Source organism: Chaetodon auriga, chromosome 12 (assembly GCF_051107435.1).
Source record: "Chaetodon auriga isolate fChaAug3 chromosome 12, fChaAug3.hap1, whole genome shotgun sequence".
NCBI lineage: Eukaryota > Metazoa > Chordata > Actinopteri > Chaetodontiformes > Chaetodontidae > Chaetodon > Chaetodon auriga.
The window spans coordinates 11,448,765-11,469,130 of NC_135085.1; positions in this window are offsets into that span (position 1 = coordinate 11,448,765).

Below are 20,366 nucleotides of genomic sequence, written 5' to 3' on the forward strand. Positions count from 1 at the left end.
CTGTTGGATAGCACACACACCAGCACCTACCGCAGTACACACAGGCTGTTTTAAGTGGACACACACAGGGCAGCACAAACCCAATTCATTCTTTCCTTCAGCAGTAGTCTGAGCTGGAAAACATCACTTGCAGTATGCCACCTGTTGTGTAGGAGTTGGACTTTTCAAACTCACACACACTAGCCCACCTCAGAGATGACAACAGGTAGATGCTCCATGGGGTATCCAGGCACTTCTCCCAGCCGCAGCTGGTGTCTGAATTCTTGTCGTGCGACTCTCTTTACGCCTCTCTTTAGCACACACAGCAGCTTGGTCTTCCATGGTGGAGATGTCTTCACAGATGCAAAAACGGTAGGAATGCTTTCAACAGCATTGAAAGCACCAGAAATAAGTAGTGACTTATTTCAAAAAATGTCTATGTTAGATGGAGTGCCACACAGTATATTCCTGCATGTCAGCTTATTGTCTGGTCTAAGAGCTAAATTCAGTGTGTAATTGCATGTGCATGGCAGTGTGTCCCGTTTTCCTCTCAGGATGTGAGGAATTTTGCTGCAGTCTTTTTTTTAAATGATGTGTGTCTTCATGCCACCCAGGAAAACAGATAATGAAATCTGCCTCAACATCAGCATTCTGCACATGTGCACCTCATCGCTTCACAGTAGCTTCTCCTTCGGGATATTAGTATACAGAATTTCTAACATACAGTGCATACAGAAAACAAGAGATGAACTACACCATTAAGCATTTAGTCAAGGCTATAACCATAATTTGATTTCCTTACAAAATTGACTGTAGCTAAGATGGGGTGATGAAAAATAAAATTGCAAACACGCTTTAAAAATGGTGCCAGAACTTTTGATGAACTCAGCTCCTGCCTGTGTGTATTTCTTACCTGAGCATCCCCTGCATGCAATGTCCCTCCAGGCCCAGTGAAGAGCAGCAGTCTGTTGGTCCAGATGTGGTCCAGGAAATCCAGTATAATCTTCTGGTTCTCTTCTGCTCCAATGAAGCGGTTCCACTTATCCGTCTTCACTCGCAGCACACAGAAGGCCTGCTCCCGAAGGAAGTCCACCCTCTCATCTGACAACACCACCCCAGCTTTGAGAGAGGGCTCCTGGGGAACACGCACTCCTCCAGCCCCGCCACTGCCTAAACCTCCGCTGTTACTGCTTTTGCCGGTGGCCTCAGCCATGAAGACTCAGATGGCAGAAAGAAGAAATAAGGCAACTACTACTTGATCCAGTGTGTAGGGGATATGAAACCAGAAAAACAAATCATGTAGAGACAGATTAAAGGTACAAATCCTTCCAGTCAAGATCAGAATCTATAAATTCCCCAATTGTTGCAAATGATGCACCCTTTCTACTGTCCCAACCAAATGTTTCTCTCTCTCTCTCTCTCTCTCTCTCTTCTCTCTGTGTCTCTCGTTGGAAAAGTGATACACACCTTAATGGATAGGTTAACTCGTCACTGTGACAATGCAGCATGGGTTGGCTTCATTATCCTGCATGTTGGAGGCCGTTTGTGTAGCCTGTATGACCTGCAACCCAATCCTGTAACCTGAGCCATCAGAGGAGACCTCACTACAGTGACACCTCCAGGACAGGTAATGATATTACTTCTGTGATGCACTTATAAAGTAGTCAGTGTTATAGTAGTCTATGAGTTACATAGTTAAATACTACAGTTTGTGAAATTACCAGTTCTCTGTCTGTCTATGTCAGAGGGCAGAACAACTTGATTCAGAATTTTTGCATTGTTCTGGGATGTTTATTTTAATGTGTGAAAAAAACATGTGGCAACTGCTACTGAAAAGAGAAAAGTTATATTCATCCAAGTACAGCGGAAGAGGTTCTGTACTATCTTCTGTGCACCTGTGTGATGTGTATCATCACCACATGGGGGCAGTGTGGTACAGTGTTTCTGATGGCATCCTTCAGCTGTAATCCAAAGTGACCCCAACCATGACATCCTATTACACATGTTATGCCATTTATATAAAAACATGGAAAAATGGGACATTTCTATAACTGTGTTACTTAAAATACCACAGCAGTGATTACCCTTTTAAAGATCCTTCACTTTTTGAGTTTAACCTTAATACATGGATACAATCATATCCAAATTTAAGATGGGCTGACTGGAGAAGGCAGAGCTTTCCTGGGATATCTGACATTTAAGTGAATTGCAAACCCTATGGTCATTCATTTGATCCATATGTAGGGTTATACAATGTATACAAATAGATAATAATAGGAGCCTTTCAAAACTGTAAAATGTCCTCATCTCCACTGTTGCTACATCATCTACAAAAGCAATTTAACCATTCCCCATTAGATTATACAAGACTTCCTTGCTCATAAAGCCACTTCATTTTCACTCCTCTTTGGGTTAGTGTTTGATTTTAAAAATTACATTACATTACAGCATTAGATGATGGAAGTGCTTTTTCACTTCACACAATGTATGGATGTATAGAATTAATGGCGTAATGGATGTATGGAATTTTTTGGTTCATGCCATTATTTTCAACATAAGTGTTCAGCATTCAACAACAGTGAATATTTTCATTGTTCACAGCACTGGCTATACCAGCCAATAATCCATGGCAGTTCTCCAAGGGAATTTGTCCTTTCTGAAATCTGTAATTCCACGCCTCACATTTTTGCTTAAGTGAAATGCATGTGTGTGTTTTTATATATTTTGTGTGTGCGCTCTTTGCACACATTAATTTTGTCTGTGTGTGTCATGCAGCTTGAATGAATGTCGTTTATATGATACGTAAGGCTGCAGGTTGTTTTGGTATTTATGTACATACATACACGTGTATGTGTTTCTAGTCTTGCATGCCTACAAAAGTGTGTGATTGAATGTGTGAGGCTTGTGTATGTATGCCTGTCCAGAGCCCAAGGCAAGTGAGGGTGTCCCTCGGGTGTCTCCACACACACTGTATCTAAACCCATTTGAGCCTGCTGACAGCAGGAGCATGACTGCCCATCTCTCTGACCTCATGCCCAATGTCAGCTCTGCTCTGCAGGGATGGAGGGATGGAGGCCAGAAAAAGAGATCTTAGGACCACGGGGAGAATAAGAGGAGCAGGAGAGGGAACCAATGGAGAGACAAAGGGGAAAAAGAGAGGGTGTATGCTGGGGTGGAGAATGAGGAGGGGCAGTGAGCTTACAGAATACAAATGAGACAGAATAGAGTGATGAAGAAACAGAAGAGCAACAGCAGAATAGAGATATGCCCGGCTATTGGTGATAAATATTCAAGAGTAGTTCTAGTTCTGAGTCATTGCTGAGTAATGTAAACAGGAAGAGTAAGAGGGCAAATGGAATAACGTATCCTCAGGCAATATTTAAACTCCCAGCTCTGGACTGTAACTGAAATACCACCTGTAAGTGGATGTAATATTCTGCTCCAATGTAGCATAGCGAAGCACCAGCTAAACTCTTATTTAATCTCTCGGCAATGTAGTTTGAACCTGAAGCGTCTCCCTCATTTCTTTTCTCCTCCTCTGTTTTTCCACCGCTCCTCCTTGCTCTCTCCATTTGTCGTTGCCATGACTACGTGTTGCTTGACGATCAGACTGGCACTCTTGAGTCCAGAGCTTCAGCCTCGCTCAATCTCTGTCTCTCCCCTCAAACGCTCCTCTGCTCTTCTCCTTCTCTCCTCATCACCCTTTCCCTGTCCTCAGTCAGGGGAGGAAAATTACATGTAGATGAGCTTGAGGTCTGTATCTTTCAACGACACACACACGTGACCATCATCTCCTCAGGCACTGGGTGTCTCGAACGAGTCCTTACTTTGGTGCTGCTCACCATGGCCTTTTTCATTTTGTCTTGTAGTCTCTGGGGAAAAATGACAAATTCATGTATTTCTGAAGCAGCTGGGCTCAGGGGAGGCAGAGAAATGGATGTAAAAGGAGGATAAAGGCGGGGGGGTGGGGGGGGACAAAAAGGGAGAAAAATGTCATCGTGGAAGGAGAGAGAAATTGAGACAGTGACAAAGATGGCACATGCATACACACTGTCACAGGCACACAGACGCATACATGTAATGATCATTTTAGAGCTTCCCTCCTGTTGCTGGCTGGCTACCCATGAGATTCTACCATGGCTGGTGATTTCCATGTATGTGCTTGTGTGTGTGTGTGTGTGTCCAGATGGTGCTGACCAGCCGTCCCTCCCAGGGTAGATGAAGTAAATGGAGCGATTACAGTAATGACCGACACGCACATCTGTCTCATTCCTCTGCGTGGCTGCCAGCTCTTTTGGACACACGCACACACACAGACAAACACACGTGCAAAAGCACTATTGGCTGAGATCTGTGGAGTTGGGTAGAGCAAGCAAATCCCATTATAATGTGTGTGTCATCTGATGCTTAAGTATTGTACAATTTTGCAGTTTGCTATTTTATGGGGAGTAAAAATACTAAATGTAAGCAGCTAGTTGACCTCAGGCACCTTACGATGAGAGTCAGTTTGAAACATGACCCCTCTTGTCAAGGTGACTGTGCTTAATCCCTCATACTTTTTCATTCTAACAGCCCTATTACTATTCCTCTTTAGGCCTCTTCATCCCCACTCCACTCTGCAACTGTCCCTTCCTCCCTTTCATCACTCCAGTCTGACCCAAATCAAAGTTGCCCCCTCTCCTGTCCTGCCATTTTTCCTGTTTCTACGTCTTTGGTGTTTCTCTCGAGCCAGAAATGAGTGGGGAGAGGGGGACAATTTGTACGAGCCACCACAGGGCAGGCATTCTCTTTGTAGCTAGGAGAAAAGGCAGAGTGTCACCAGCAAGCTCTTCTTTATCAGACTTCTCCTTTGTTCTGCAAAGGTCTCTCTCCTATGTCTGGACTCAGTGATATTTGAGAGGCAGGACCGTGTGCACAGGAAGGGGTTAGAGAGCATGGCCAGTCTCCCTGGATGTGCGTGTTTGTGTATTTAAGTCCTGAGCTTGCTCTCCTCGGAGTATATCAGGTGTGTTTGTGCTTTCTAGTTGATGGAACCCCAGCAACGTGTGTCCAGAAACGCTGAGTCCATGCTGACCACTTCCAGGATGTTGTTCACAAAGTTGACACTGTGTAAGAGAACACCCTTATTTCACTGGCATTGTACTGCAGCGTCCCCTCCAAAATTTGCAGATACAGTATTTTTTAGTTAAAAAAAAACAAAGAAAAAAAAAAGGACAGCATTGTTCTGTGCTGTGGTAGACACAGGTAGTTTCCTCTTACAGCAAGATCACCTGGGCACGCTCTCCGGAGGCTCATTAAGCTTTGCTGAGACAAAGAAATGCACTGGAATAAACTTGGGTACAAAATCTTGCCTCTGTGAGAGGGGAGGTTTTGTCTCGATTTCCAGTCACACTTAAATCCTGTAGATGGTGCTGTTTCTCCATCAGGCTCCAGAGTATGTTCCCTAGATGGTCCAAATCAAGTTTTCTCCCATGCCTCATCCCCTTGTTGCTTATGAATATCCATATAAGCTCTGGGGAGATGTGTATGATGTGTGCTCCCTGTCAATAGCTGAATTTGATTAGACATAACTCTACTGTGGGCATATAGTAAGCATATTGCCATAGGTATTCACACAGATACCAGTACACACAAACCAGCAGAAGTGTGTTTGCAAATTCTGGCTCAGACACACACATCCTGAGTGTTCCCTTGGTCTTTGACAAAATATTATTTCTATTGATTTATCATCTTCTTTCACCTTAGAGATATTAAGACCATAAAACAATAAAAGGGGAGTGAAATACACCTGGGTAACCTCTGAACAAATACAAATTACACGTATCTGCTTCTCTCCAGTGGTGGATAGCATTTTAAGAGCATTGTTTTAAGAGCATTGAGAACTGGAGAGGTGATGGAAAAAAGAGAATGGAAATTTCCATATCTGGCTTTGTTTCTTTAACTTTTAAGAGAAGCGACAAAAGTAAAGCCCTTGAGCAGAGCTGTCTCACCTCAAAGACATTTACCCTCCTTTAGAAACCCTCTCTCCATGGCATGATTAGATAAAGCGTAATACCATACTGTACCCTATATCTTTTTCACACTCGGTGGTTCACCAAATGAGGTGAAAGGAGCCGAACGTTTCCATGGTTCCATCAGAATATGTCCGAGGACAAAGCAGGGAATTAGACACACTGACACACTAACTAAACCAACCACCCCCCGTTCAGATGACTACACTGCTTTATCTGATTGGCTGCCACAGTGCTTGGCCATTACATATGAAGACATGGTAATGAAGGTAGACAGAGGGGAAATGATAGACTGAGGTTTCACTCTGGTGAGTAAGATTGTAGGGCACAGAGTCTGGTTGTCTGTCATTTTGGTGCCATTCATTTGCAATTATTGCAGTGGCCAGCAATTAGTTTAATGTTGCGTATAGGTTAACTGTGGTGCTGTCCTATGCCCTTATTAGCAACAAGACACTTGTGTTTCTGGTGTTATTGTATGCAAAGTATGGACAGCTTTGCACTGAAATGCTTTGGGAAACTGAGTAATTGTTGGCTGAGTGCAGAGGTTAGGCCACAGGCAGGGCTGGCTGGTCAGGAGAATGAGGCTTCAAGGTGCCATTCACACAGTTATCGCGGTGTGTTGTATGCTGCAGGGACCAAGAGGATGTTGTTCATGTTTTTGTGATGTTTGACCACAGACTCTTTCACACACGACACTGGCTAGCAGCATAGCTCTATGGATCATAATTCGGTGTGTCAGCTGGTCAGTCCACCACTTTGGTCTAGAGTGACATTCATAGTCCCCAGAGGATGAATCCAAAGACATCGGGAATCCCTTGACTTTTCCTTTAGCACCACCGGCACTTTTCCAGTAAAATATCTTGACAACTATTGTATGCTTTGACATAAAATGTTTGCACAGAGTTTCATGGACCCCCAGAAGATGAAAATGGCATGGCTTAGCCCCTGACTTTAGTCAGAATCACATTTTTGCTTTGAATAAAATTTCTCGACCAATACTCGATGAATTGCTATGACATTTGGCACAGACGGTCATATCCCCTTCCGAATGAATTGACATTTTTTGAAACTTTGGCATCACCAGATCAAAAAAAAAAAAAGTTCTTATAGTTTATGACCAAATACATTTCCATTAGCCTTAGCTGTACTCTGTGTTTAGGACATTAGCATGCTGACATTAGCAAGTAGACCAACTGCAGCCTCATGGCTGTAGATCTCTCCTTGTTACCCTTAAGCCTAATGGTAAAGATGCAGCCTGGTTATAAAAACATATGAAGTCTAAGAATATTAATGTAGAAAGAGGGAAGTTGGGATGATGTATAAAAACACATGCACACACAAACAAGCAAATGTCATTGATCAGGGTTAAGCTTTGATCTCTGTGTGAGAGCATGCCATGGCTGATCGATAACTTTAATTCGGTCTCAAGTGTGTGTTTGCACGATTCTGTCTGCCACGTCTCTCACTCCTTGACACTTTTCAACCACATACGTGCACAGACACACACACACACACACACACACACACACAGAACGAGAGAGTCATATTCTCCCTTTTCTCAAACCCTCACAGGCAGAATTAAACACACACACATACACGGCAACCTGATTAGGTGAGCCACAGGGGTTAGGCCTAATGACAAACAAACTCAGCGTGTGCACAAACACCGCAGCTCCTGAGATGAAATATAGATTTTCCTCTGTCCCAAAAGCTGATGGGTATTAGGTGAAGGCGTGTGTGTGTACACGAGTCAGTGTGTGCATGTATGGTTTTGTGTGTGTGTGTGTACGTAATCTTGTTCTCCAGATTGTTTTCTATGGAAGGAGGAGGCACCAGGGAAAGCCATGTAAGTGATTGGACACTGCTTTGTTACTGTTAAAGACCCTCTCTCAAGGGAAATAGTGGGTTAAATAACTCTGTTTTCAACTTGTGTGTATTTGTGTATGTGTGTGTGTGCACGCGCTGTAAGGTGTGTTTGTCTGATGGATTAATAGGACTGCTCTGTCATCCCAGGGGAAATGCATTGGTAATATTTTTACTGATGGCAAGTCCTTCAAGATTACTCAAAATGTGCCTAATGAGTGTGTGTGTGTGTGTGTGTGCGCGCGCGTGCGCTTGCATGTGTGTGTGTGCGTGTGCTTCTTCAGCATACTTTGTTATGAATGCATAAAATCACAGCAGTGCCCCTAAAACATTGCATACACATACTGGACATACAGACATATTAATATGTCTGTGTTTATGTTGTAAAAAGTCATCTTTCGCTACAAAAAGAACGTATTAAGTGCATCTTATAGCAGAAATGCATAAGGTGATACCTTAGGAAGTGGTATGGTGGTCCAAAACAGGAAGAGTAGGTGCTTAACTACATGGCATATTGCTGTATGAAACCAAATCACATACACGTGCTATTTTCAATTAAAAAAAAAAAAAAAAAAAAAAAAAAAACAATGTAGGAAATGCAACTTGGATGCAGCAGTAATTAAACAAAAAGCAGGTGCTCCTGATGAATGGGTGGGCTGAATACTGTCCAGGAAAACTAATCAATATTTTTATATTAACAGTGGGTGAGAGGACTATGCGCAGTGTGAAAGGTGTCACTCGTAGTGCTGAACCCACAAAGAATTATCATGTGTGCTGCAGTTCTCCTCAGCTCTACAGAGTATGAACAGCTGAACTGTTACGTTTCTAGCCACGTCAAGTTTCCAGCAAAAAAAACTTGTAACCCACTGTGTGCTACCTGCTCAACACCAAACAGCAGACAGAAACAATTTGCAACCAGCTAAAGAAGATAGTCAAACATTTAGCAGTGAAAGAGCTGTTTCTCTCAGGAGATGGTAGCCTGGTTTAAGGACAGCGAACGTTGGACTTGCCAGGTGGAAATAAACATGAGTGATAATGATGATCCATGTCAGCTGTATGTGTACACTAAATTGGCAGCTATTTGCTAACACGTTAACCATGTTTACTGTACCAGATGATAATATGTCAGTGTTGTGTTTAAAGTGTACTGTGCTGCTCCCTAGTGGCCAAAAAGATCTGTTACTACAGTTTTCAAAAGACCTTTATTGTTGGGCTACATGATTAAAACGGAAGCCCACATATGGGCTCCTTAGGGTCAAACAATGATCAGTCAGACACGGACAATACAGTAAACACAATTCTCAATTGAACACACAGCAGCTTGTGCAGCAATATCCGGCTGTCTTTATTGGAGGAATATGGCACAGATGTTCCTTCATGTTTACTGACATTCAGACAAACTGCTCAGTGACACTGGGTCAATAATGAACCTCAAACACAAGAGCTTACAGTATTTACGTTGGAATATTGAAGATGTCTTTTCCCATACTGTGTGTAATTCACCGACAATATTGCTTTGAGTACAACCCTGATTCCAAGAAAATTGGGATGCTCTGTAAAATGTGAAGAAAAACACAGTGCAGTCATTTGCAAATGAACCATGTTTACCAACAATGGTTTTACGAAGTGTATCCTTCATACGATCGTGTTTCACAAAGTGGTGAACGCCACTCCATCCTCGCTTGTGAACGACTGAACCTTTCCAGGATGCTCCTTTCATACCCAATCATGGTACTATCACCTGTTACCAATGAACCTGTTTACCTGTGGAATGTTCCAAACAGGTGTTTTTGGAGCATTTCGCCACTTTCCCAGTCTTTAGTTTGCCCCTGTCCCAACTTGGTTGCTAAGTTTTGCTGGCATCAACTTCAGATCAAGAACATATTTACAAAAATCTATGAAACTGATAAGGTAAAATATTACATATATCGTCTTTGCACTGTTTTCAGTTATATGTCAAAAAGGATTAGCAAATGATCACCTTCTGTTTTATTTATGTTTTACATCGTGTTCCAGCTTTTTTGGAATCAGACTTGTACAGTACAATTTCCTTCTCAATCAGTGACTTTATGATGTCTTTTATGCTACTTCATCCCAATTTTACACTATCTGAAATTCATCAGTTAACATTTAAACCACCCAAATGATTGTATCATCAAAACCAGAGTATTTTGCAAGCAGAGGGATTAAGATGACTCATAACTTTAATTATAATCTGTAATCATCTTAACTTTCATGCCAGCTATCAATGTCAGTTCTTATTTTGGAATGAAACTCTTCAAACTGCTCCAAACCCTTCGATATCAGTGTTATAAGGTGTGTAATGTCTTGTCAGCATGTGTGTGTCTGCGTGCCTGCTCAGCTCACTGTAGGTTAAACTAAGTGGCTGTCTGGCACAGGCATCTTTGATTATCTTTATTTATCCCTCCCACCCACTGTTTCTCTGCTCACACACCCCTCCTGCTAAAAAGCTAATCTTTCTGTGCTAATGAAAGGTATTGGGTTTCCTAACAGGCTTTTAAAGGAAGGTGATGGATTGAGGGATAGATGGATGGTGGGAGGGGAGAGGGGACACGGGGAGGGAAAGAAGTGAGAGGGAGGTGAGGTGTCAATAAGCACATCAGCCTGATCCCTTTCAGACTACGAGGTGTGCATACGCAACTAATGTATGCATTCATGCACGCACACACGCACTCACACACGCCTTTAGTTGCTCATAAATCTCTGAGCAAAGCATAAAAGCAAGTCTTTTGGTGCCAATAAGCTGAGAGATGGATTGTGGGAGATGTCTCCACCTTGACCGGTGCTGTGATAAATGCCTGAGGGTGTGTATGCATGCACTCCAATGTATTACATCAGTTGGGAGCTGTAGGTCTGTGCAGATTGGAGCAGAACGACTATTATTGAGTGTATTTTGTGTTTTGGAGAGGAATTCATTGTGTGATGTTTGCCATTTTCAGCACACTTGTGGGAAGAAACGTCTTCCTTTTGAACAAACCCAAAGTGCATACAAAACAGAAATGTTTTAATTAGTGGTGGCCTGTGAGCTGTAATTGATGGAATGTTGTCCTTTATGGCTTGAGCCAGATTCAAAGACGTGAGAATAATGTTAATACAAATACAAATAAGAAATAAAAGAGTCATTTTCACACATTGGATGGTGTCCAAAGTCTCAAAATGATCTCTTTCTCTACATACATCCTTCACCTCGTTCATTCCTCCAGGTGAAACAGTCGTCTTGGGATCACGAGTCCCTGCTCTCTCCTACTCTTTTCCCTTTTCTAATAAAGCTGATAATCATTTGTTTCCCAATCACATTAGCATGCCAGTAATGAGAGGGGTAAGTCAACCATTAGAATATGATCCATAATTCATTGTTGACTCCCGTTCATTACCCCAAACTCACTCCGATGAATGTATAATAAGTCTCTATGTGTGTGTGTGTATCTGTGTTAGTGCGTGCGTTTTTGTGCATGCGTGTGTGACTTTGCATCTCTGTTTATCATCCGGGGTACAGAGCAGTGTCGGGCTGCGATGGATTGTTTGTGCTGATGGAAATTCAGATGATGGACTCTGCTTTTTTCCATATGCATTACGTAACGAATGAATGACGCAAGCGACAACTTTAATTGGAAATATATGCAAGGGTCCATTACGGTGCATCTGTTTAGGTGTGTGTGTCTCTCTGTTTCGCACTTTGTGTCTGTCTCTCTCATGAGTGAAGCAGACAGCTGTTATCAGTCGCTGACAGAATCCTCCCATCAGCCCCCTCCTTCTGCTGTCAATCAAAACACATTGTCACCAAGTCGCCATTTAAATAGCCCTTTTTCCTCTGTTTACTCAAGAAATATTTGTGTGTGTGTGTGTGTGTGTGTGTTTGTGGAAGAGAGAGAGAGAGAGAGAGAGAATAATTGAAAAGCCCTGCCCTTGCTCCTCTCCTCAGAAAAAGACAAACACTGCAGGTTGATTAATACATGAGAATTCCCCAAACACCTTCATCGGGTTCCCTACATTGCAAAATTACTCCCTCAATAAATAAATAGTTGTTAAAACCAGCTGGAACATCATTAATGTCCGGCTCTGAGCCAGAAGAAAGTTGCTTTAAGTTGTGTATTTGCGTGTGTGTGTGTGTGTGTGTCTTTTGGCAACCTCTTAATGAGATGCCTGTGTTTCCCTCCATTAGTAGTTTATTAGATAGCATGGGTCGCTGAGGTTTGTAAAATACAGTAAGCTTAATTTAGCACATTTGGCACTATGGGGGCATAGGGGACTTAAGGGAGTATCAAGGGCATGGACAACTGGCATAGCTTGGGATGTAAATTACAGTTGCTGGCAATAATAGGTGAGCTGTTGAGCACAGCTATCATGCCCTTCAATGCATTTGCTTGCATATTAAACTGCCTTAGAGGTAGTGATGACCGAATATAATTATGTGTAACTGGGATTTGAACCACATGACAAATGCCACTTAATTTTATTCTGCTGCTTTAAAGCTCGTAATCAGCTTTTTTAAAATTGTTGGCTGTGGTCAGAGATCACTTTGCAATCAAAAACGGTCACCTAGATGGAGATGCACTTTTCCATGCATTCTGTTAGAGGAGCAAACTTTGTGGAGGCGGAACTCTTTTAGTTGAAACAGTCCATGGGTGCTGCTGCTGCAAATGTCTACTACTAATTTTCTTAGTCCCAGAGTACTGCTCCTCGGGAAAGACCTACCTCCTGCTGAATGTTCAAGACAGCAAATGCAACAAAAGCTTTGATGAATTGGGTAGAGCTTGCACCACTATAGTGTTGTACTCCTCACAGAAACAAAGAAGCAAAATGGATATTTATGTATTTGAAAGCGATGCCTATCTTGCCATTTAAACGAGCATACAATCGTGGGGAATGCATGTTTATTTCACATTCCCTGGTAAACACAAAAACAGTTTTTATATGGGATGACCTATATATTTCAGTCTGTGTAACAGATTTATCTGTGCAAATGTGCAGCACCACAGAAAACATTCTCTCCTTCAGTAAGTATGAAAGAGAAAGTACATTAAGTGATTTTTACAGAGAACAGTTTATTAATATTAATATGTGGATGAAAGAAAGATACCCCTAGTTTTCTTAGTCTGTTTGACCTCAAACAGAAACACACACACACACACACACCAAGCACACACAACATAATTTATAGCTAGCTGGTAAGTGACAGATAGACCCATTTTCTCCACCATTCATGTAACCTTTTCTGTCTGGGGCTATCAAAGGTCACTCCGTCAGGCCTGATTTACTGTAAGAGCACAGTACTCTCCCCCCCTCGGTCTGCCCCCCTCTCTTTCTCTCTGAGACTCCCCCCTCCCCTTTACATTAGTCTGTCTCTCTATCTTAAGCCAATTTTAGACGTGCACTATATGTAATTCATAAATGTTCTGTCAATTTAATATGCTGGTGTCAAGTTTGATGAGGACCCTGAGTCATTTTTATGGAAAAGTCATTCTGGACATGTGTCTACTTAGAACCTATTAGCATTTCTGTCAGCAGCAGTCTTGGTCTGTTGATTCAGACCACTTTGGTCCAGTCTGAAATATCTTAACATTTGATGGATTGATATGAATTTATGTAAGACATCTATGGTGCATAATGACTTTGGTGATCCCCCCACTTTTCTTCTAGCGCCATTCCAAGTTTGACATTTGTAGTTTGGAGTGTCTTAACAAATGTCTCAACAGCTGTTGCATGGATTGCAAAGAAATTTGGTACAAACATTGATTTCCATCCGAGGATGAATTGCGATACATTTGGTGATCCCTGAACTTTTCATTTAGCACCATCAGGTCAAAATTGTAATTCAAATCAGTCTCAGCTGTGCTTTTTGTCTAGTGCTTATTAGCAAATGTTCATCCATCCTTTTCTCCTCCTCCTATCCTTGTTTTTTCAAATGTTCATACTTCTTCCCCTCACATGCATATTTCTGCTTTCTTCTATTTCCCCCTGCTCTTTCTCTCTCTCACCTTTTTCTCCTTTCTGCCATGTGCAGATCTTGGTTTTGGAACGAGACAGGGACAGCCTACTCGATACTTAATTTGAATGATAGATATGGTGCTGCACAATATAAAGAGCAGAGGAGAAACAGCTGAGGCAGAGAGAGGCAGGATTTCAAACTGAGCCCTTTTATCATTGCAATAGTTACGTTTGTGAAGCATGAGCTGGGTTGATGAATGCACTTGTGGCACAAAAAGCCAATTGACACGTCATTGTGTCGTTAATGAGAAGAATACACTTGAGCTTGAAGTCGCGCAAAACTCATTTGTGCAGAAAGCTTTATAATGCTTTCTGTCATACATGTCTGGATTTGAAGGAAAAAAGGTGGGCAGCAGATTGGATAGAAAACAAGCAACTATGGAAAGGGATTTTTCTGGGTGAGGATGAAACAGAGTGGAAGTTATGTCTTCTTTTCTTCTTCATAGGTGTATGAAGCTCACACACTAGTTAGACTGAATGGAGGGCAAGAATACAGTAAAGTAAAGAATTCGTATCAGTGTCACTGAGCCCAGAACTGAACAAAGAGACTACTCTGGTATTATGAAAGTGTGGAGAGACATCTGGGTGACCCTATAAAACAAATAGAGTGTGCATGTGTCGGACAGAGAAAGATGAATTGGGCCGTAGTTTTGTTTGATCTAAGCTATAACAGTTTTAAGTGACCAGGAGAAATGCAAAAACATCATCTCATGTTGATGGAGAGCTGTCCTCTCTGGGAGAATGGAGAAAAGTTAGATGGAGTAGATGGAGGGCAGGAATAAATTTAGCATTACTCATCCTTTGATGCTGTCTTCTCTCCATCTCTTAGTTGCTTTGCCTTCTCTGATGTCATCCTTCTTTGCATCTCATCTGCATCCACTCATGCCCCATTTGTCTCTTTTGACTCCTCTCTTAGGTGCGCAGGCATCTTATGTCCTTGGATTTTCTTCTTTATTAGCTCATTGCATCATATTTCCCTCCTCGCCCTTCCTCCCTCTTCTTCGTGTGATTCCTCTCCTTTGTGAGATTGTTATTGCAGATCTGTCAATATTCACAACGTGTGGCTGAGGCTGAGGGAGCTTAAATCTCGTTTATGAACTCACTGCTTCATTCTGTCCCATAATGTGTGTTTGTGAGTGGAACATGTTGTTTTCTTTATTTTGGATATGTGTCAGCAGTGTCACATTAAAACGCTTTCCTGAGCTTTACTGGGAAGCCGATGTTGACTGAGCGTATCGATTCATTAGTTGGATATTTACACACCAAGTCTGCTGCTTTTGTTTATAGTGTTTTCTAACTTGTAGGCAGTTTCCGCTGTGGCTATGTTGAGCACCGTCGGTCTATGTGTGTGGGTGTGTGTGCTTTAGTGTGACTGTGCATAACTGTCAAGAGCTAAGTGCTTTCAAGTTCATCATGCTGTTTTGTGTTTGGAGGGAACAATGAGAGAATATTAGACGCTCTTGTTAAGCCTTCCTGGGAACAAACAAAAGCAAGAATAGAGCATTTGTTGAGTCTTTTCCTCCCTCTATGCTCCAACACACTTACATAAAATGACACTTCTCTGCACATTTCCTCTATTGTAGCGTCGTAGGATATTGATGGACTGCGTGCGTCAGTCTGTGTTTTCTCACAGCATTTCTGTGCCAACGTGTCGATTAATCATTAGATTGTGCGTGTACTGTACAGGTGCTCTGGATTCAACCCCTGTTGTTCATTGAAAGAGGATGCATGTGACATTTATAAAGAGCTCAACTACTTAAGAAGCAGCTATACTCAGAGCCTCTCTCTCTCTCCCTCCCCCTCCCTTACCATGAATTATTATCCCTTATAGGCTGAAGTAAGTCTGTGAAAAGGCAATATTGCGGAAACGCCATATTACACCATTTAGAGCTGATACATTTACGCCTAATCTATGAGACTGTTTAATGTGAGACCTGTCTCATAAATAACTATCAATACTTCTGTTCATTGAAATAATTATTGCACAGAGTGTTTCTTGTCAGCAGGCTACCTTTGCCAAAGCAGTCCACGAGGCCGAAAAGGACAATCTGTCACTCTACTTTACAGTCCAGTCTCTTGAGATTTTGTGAAACGAGCACAATGTCCTAAAATGCAAATGTGTACTTCATGCACAAAAAGTGTGAGAAACACAATTTGCCCTGCTTGAAAGTGTTACATGAAGGATACGTATCTATAAACAGGTTACAGTTTGACATTGAAAGAATGCTTGGTGGTGGTGGTGGTGGTGGGGGTTTGGGTGGTGGTTTTGAAATAGTGGATGGGTACAACATTTACCTTCAACTTTGGCGACCTGAGTTTTATTCTAAACTCAAGCCAAGAACTTTTCTACTCAGGATGAAGAAACTACAATGGAAATCCGACACAGACCTCGGGAAAATTGCTTTAGATGCCTTACCACCACATCACAGTTTTAGTTGTTGCTGTGCTCGTGTTACACCTTTTTTTTTGAGACTCTGCTGAGCTGTTAGGGCTACAGCGTGCTTCAGACAAAGTGCTTGTTGGATCGTCAAACGGCGTCTGACATCCACTCCTCTGACACCTTTCCAACGTTTGACTCAGGCTTCCTCAGATGACAGTCTGACAAGCACACCCATTTCATGCATTTGCGTCAGTCTGCGGGGGTGGGAAAGCAAGCAAGATTTAAACTAATATTTAAAACTTTTTCATTCTTCACACAACTACTTCTGTCACTTTCTGTGTGTGTAACGGATCCAACACCATGAATGTCTTTGAGGTGTGAGTCCCTGAACTCCCTATTTGTATGATTGGTTGTGAGACTACAAAGACAAACAGAGGGGTCCATGCAAAATTACCAAAAAAAATCTTTTTAGATCATAAGCCCTAATGTGGCTACTTTGTCTGTGACTGCAGCTGCACAAAGTTGGTCTTAATCAATAATTTACAACAAATGCATTGAATTTGTTTATCGTCATCATCATAATCATTAAAATATGCCTCAACTGTCCATGTTTTCCAGATTGTTTTGCAGTTGCTTCAGTCAGTCAGTGAGTATTTGAACAGGTTAACTGTATTGTCCAGAGTCATTATTTAAAAGGGACCAATATGTCTAATTTTACTTGGAAGCACTGGGAAAGTTAACCTTACACTAATAGCCAATCAGAGTCCTTTAGACCGGACAGTGTTGCTCATACCTTGTTTTGTGATGTTACAGCTCTTCATTTCTTATTTCACTGCAGACTAAATTGCTGTTACTGTAGCTACAAAATTGACATTTTTGGAAAGGTGAATAAAAAGAACCTGAATTGATCCAATACGAATGGACAGCATGAAAAAATTGAGTTAGTTAAAAGAATAAGCCTCCCGGGCACACACACAGACACACACGCGCACACGCGCACACACACAGAGTCATACACGAACCTGTGGTGTTCAGTCTGAAAGGTGCATGAGTAAAAGACTTTTTCTGCATATCTAATGTAGGCATTAAAATATAAAGGTGTCCAGGGGAGTCTTTGTTTCACCTTAAGGCTTCATGTTGGAAGAGATGTGTTATTCATTATTTCACATCATCTTTTTTGTTCTGTGTCTAATTATCATTCCTTCAAGGGCTCATTGGCTGTAGTACCTGTAAATAGTTTATTTTCTTCTTCAGTCCGCTTATTTTATGTGAACTTACCCATACCTTACCAACCTTATCCAATGAGTTTAGTGAGTTAAATCACCTTAAGGGCTGCCCTACATATGTCATTGTTCCGTCACCTATGATGGTTTGAAGTACACATCGTTTTGTCCAACTTCAGACCGGAGGTATTAATTATCATGTAGGCTGGAGGTTGTATATTGTCGCAGTGTCTGACCAGGAGATACAAACAGAGATGTGTCCAGTGACTTCACCCGATCCGTCTCACATTTACGCTGTTGCTTCAAGGTTAATCTTTATGTCAAGACCTCTCTGTTTGTCTCTGCCTTTCTATTTTCCTCTCAGGCTCTCTCTCTGTCTCCCCCTTTCTCTCTGTTCCTGCCTCAGATCAATGAGCTGGATGACTAGAGTAAATCTTAATGGTCATGGTGTGTGTGACAAAGTTTAGATGTTTGTGTGTGTGTGTGTGTGTGTGTGTGTGTGTGTGTGTGTGTGTGTATATATATATATATATATATGTGTGTGTGTGTGCGCGTGCCTCCAGTGCAGGTGAAGTATTGCTCACTCAGCACTGTCCTGCCCCTTGGGCACCACCACACGCCTGCCTGCCTGCCTCCTGTCCAGCCACAATCAATTTCACAGTCCCACACACACACACACACACACACACACACACACACACACACACACACACGACTATGTGCACAGATGCACCTACACAGACAGTTGTTTTACAGAAATCTTGTTTTAAAGACATATATAGAAAACCTTAAATGGAAATAGATGTTTTGTTTATTAACAGAACTCAAGCGATGTTAAGCGTAACATTACTGGAATTATTTCAGTTGATGGAAAATTGTTCCTTACTAGCTGCAAATGATACTAACACACTTCAAATTAAACTCGCTGTGAGCATGAATTACACACATTTAAATGTATTGATTCAGTTTGTTTTAGCTGTAGTTTTTGACTCAGTTTCATTAATGCCAACATTTGATTTCATCCAGTTTTATGAAAGGTAATCCTTAGTGCAAATCAGAATTACCTCAGCTTTTTCAGTGACAGAAATAGTTTATAGACTTGCAACCATTATGAACGGTGGTAGGGCTACACCTCTTGTTTACATATATGGATCACACATTGTGCTTTAATATTACAGTCTTTACCCTCTGTTCATTCTTTGCTACCTACTGTTGCACCAGCAGGACGTTAGCACTGTACAACTTGTCCAGAAGGCTGTTACCACAAAAAGATGATGAAACATGAACTCAGTTATTTTCATGGGTGGATTACACTTTTGTCAGTTAGTGTGGCCATTTTTAAAAAGACCACCCTGTTAATCCAGGTACAATATGCACACTCGAGAAACCATGAAAATATAAATACTGTATTTTAACTGAAAATGACCCCCTGACACCTTTCAGACTAAATGTGCTCATGTATTGGAAGTCACAGTGTGTTAGGAGTTGGGGATGAGGGGTTAAATACACAGTTAAGACTCAGCATACACTGATGAATTTCACAGTTAAGATTTGATTTTAGTGTTTGTTCATGTGAGAGTGTGAGTGTATGTGGCGAGGCAGCTGCAGCATCTCGCCTCTGATTTTATGATTACTACATTTCATGTTTCCTGCCCATAATTGTAGACTATATCTTTGCATATCTCTATTGGTCTGTGAGTGCTCTCTGCGTGGGTCCTCGCTCCAATCAGTCTATGATTTCATTGTAGACAGATCTTCATCACATGTAAGTAAGAAAGAGCCTGATGAACTGTAAATCTGCCTCATCCTAAGGAAGAGAGAAATTGAGATGGAGATACCCCACTGTGCTTAGATGGCAGGGGCCAGGTGGTGTGAGAGGAGTCGAAAGGATGTGTGTGTGTGTGTGTGTGTGTGTGTGTGTGAGTGTGAGTGAGAGAGAGGTAGGTGGGGGCAGCATTCAGCAGGCACCTGGTGCTGACAGGCTCTCATTGAAACTCTGCGATCCAATTCAGATTCAGCCCCCCTATGCTGCTTTGAAGGGCCTAGTGACAGCTCATTCCCTCTCCTCTCCTCTCCTCTCCTCTCCTCTCCTCTTCTCTCCTCTCCTCTCCTCTCTTCTCCTCTCTTCTCCTCTCCTCTCCTCTCCTCTCCTCTCCACCTCTCTATGGGGGTCCCATCATTACCGACTGATTACAGAACTGTCATTCCTTGCATCTGACAAGCTTGCTGATTGGCACGAGCATGTGTGTGTGTGCATGTTCACGTGTTTGCTCTTACCCACGTTCCCTCTCTCTTGACTCTAATGCAAGTGTGTTTAGCCATCTGTGTGGGCACCTGTGTGTGCATTGAAGTGTATGTGTGCACCTATCCCTTACTCTGATTATATTTGCAGTGTGAAAGAGTGCTGGTGCTCTCCTAGAGGATGGGAAAGGGTTAGGGTTAGAGCAAAGTGAAGCTTTTGTTCTTGGCAGAGCAACCTTTGGGAATAGAAGCACATGTTCATGCAGCACATAGCGTGCTGAATTTGACTGAGGACCACCAACTAATTGTCATAGTTGTTCCACTTAACACTTAGGAAGAAATGCATTGCGATGTACAGTATGCATACAGTAAGGAAATGGTTTTCTGCTACACTTATATGGAAACTACTGTCGCTGTGCACGTATCACTTGTTAGTAAAGAAGTGGAAACAGAAATGTACAGGGTGTACAGCAAATGGAAGTACACAGGCTGAATATAAACACAGGATTAAGTATCTCTCACAGGGATCCCACAGATATCCAGGTCATTAATGCGTGCCACAGCAAGGTCATTAAAAAGTGCCAGTGGAGGGAAGTGGCCTGATTGGCTGTTTGACCTTTAAAGGGTAATTGCCACTTTTAAAAACTAATAAAGACTCCG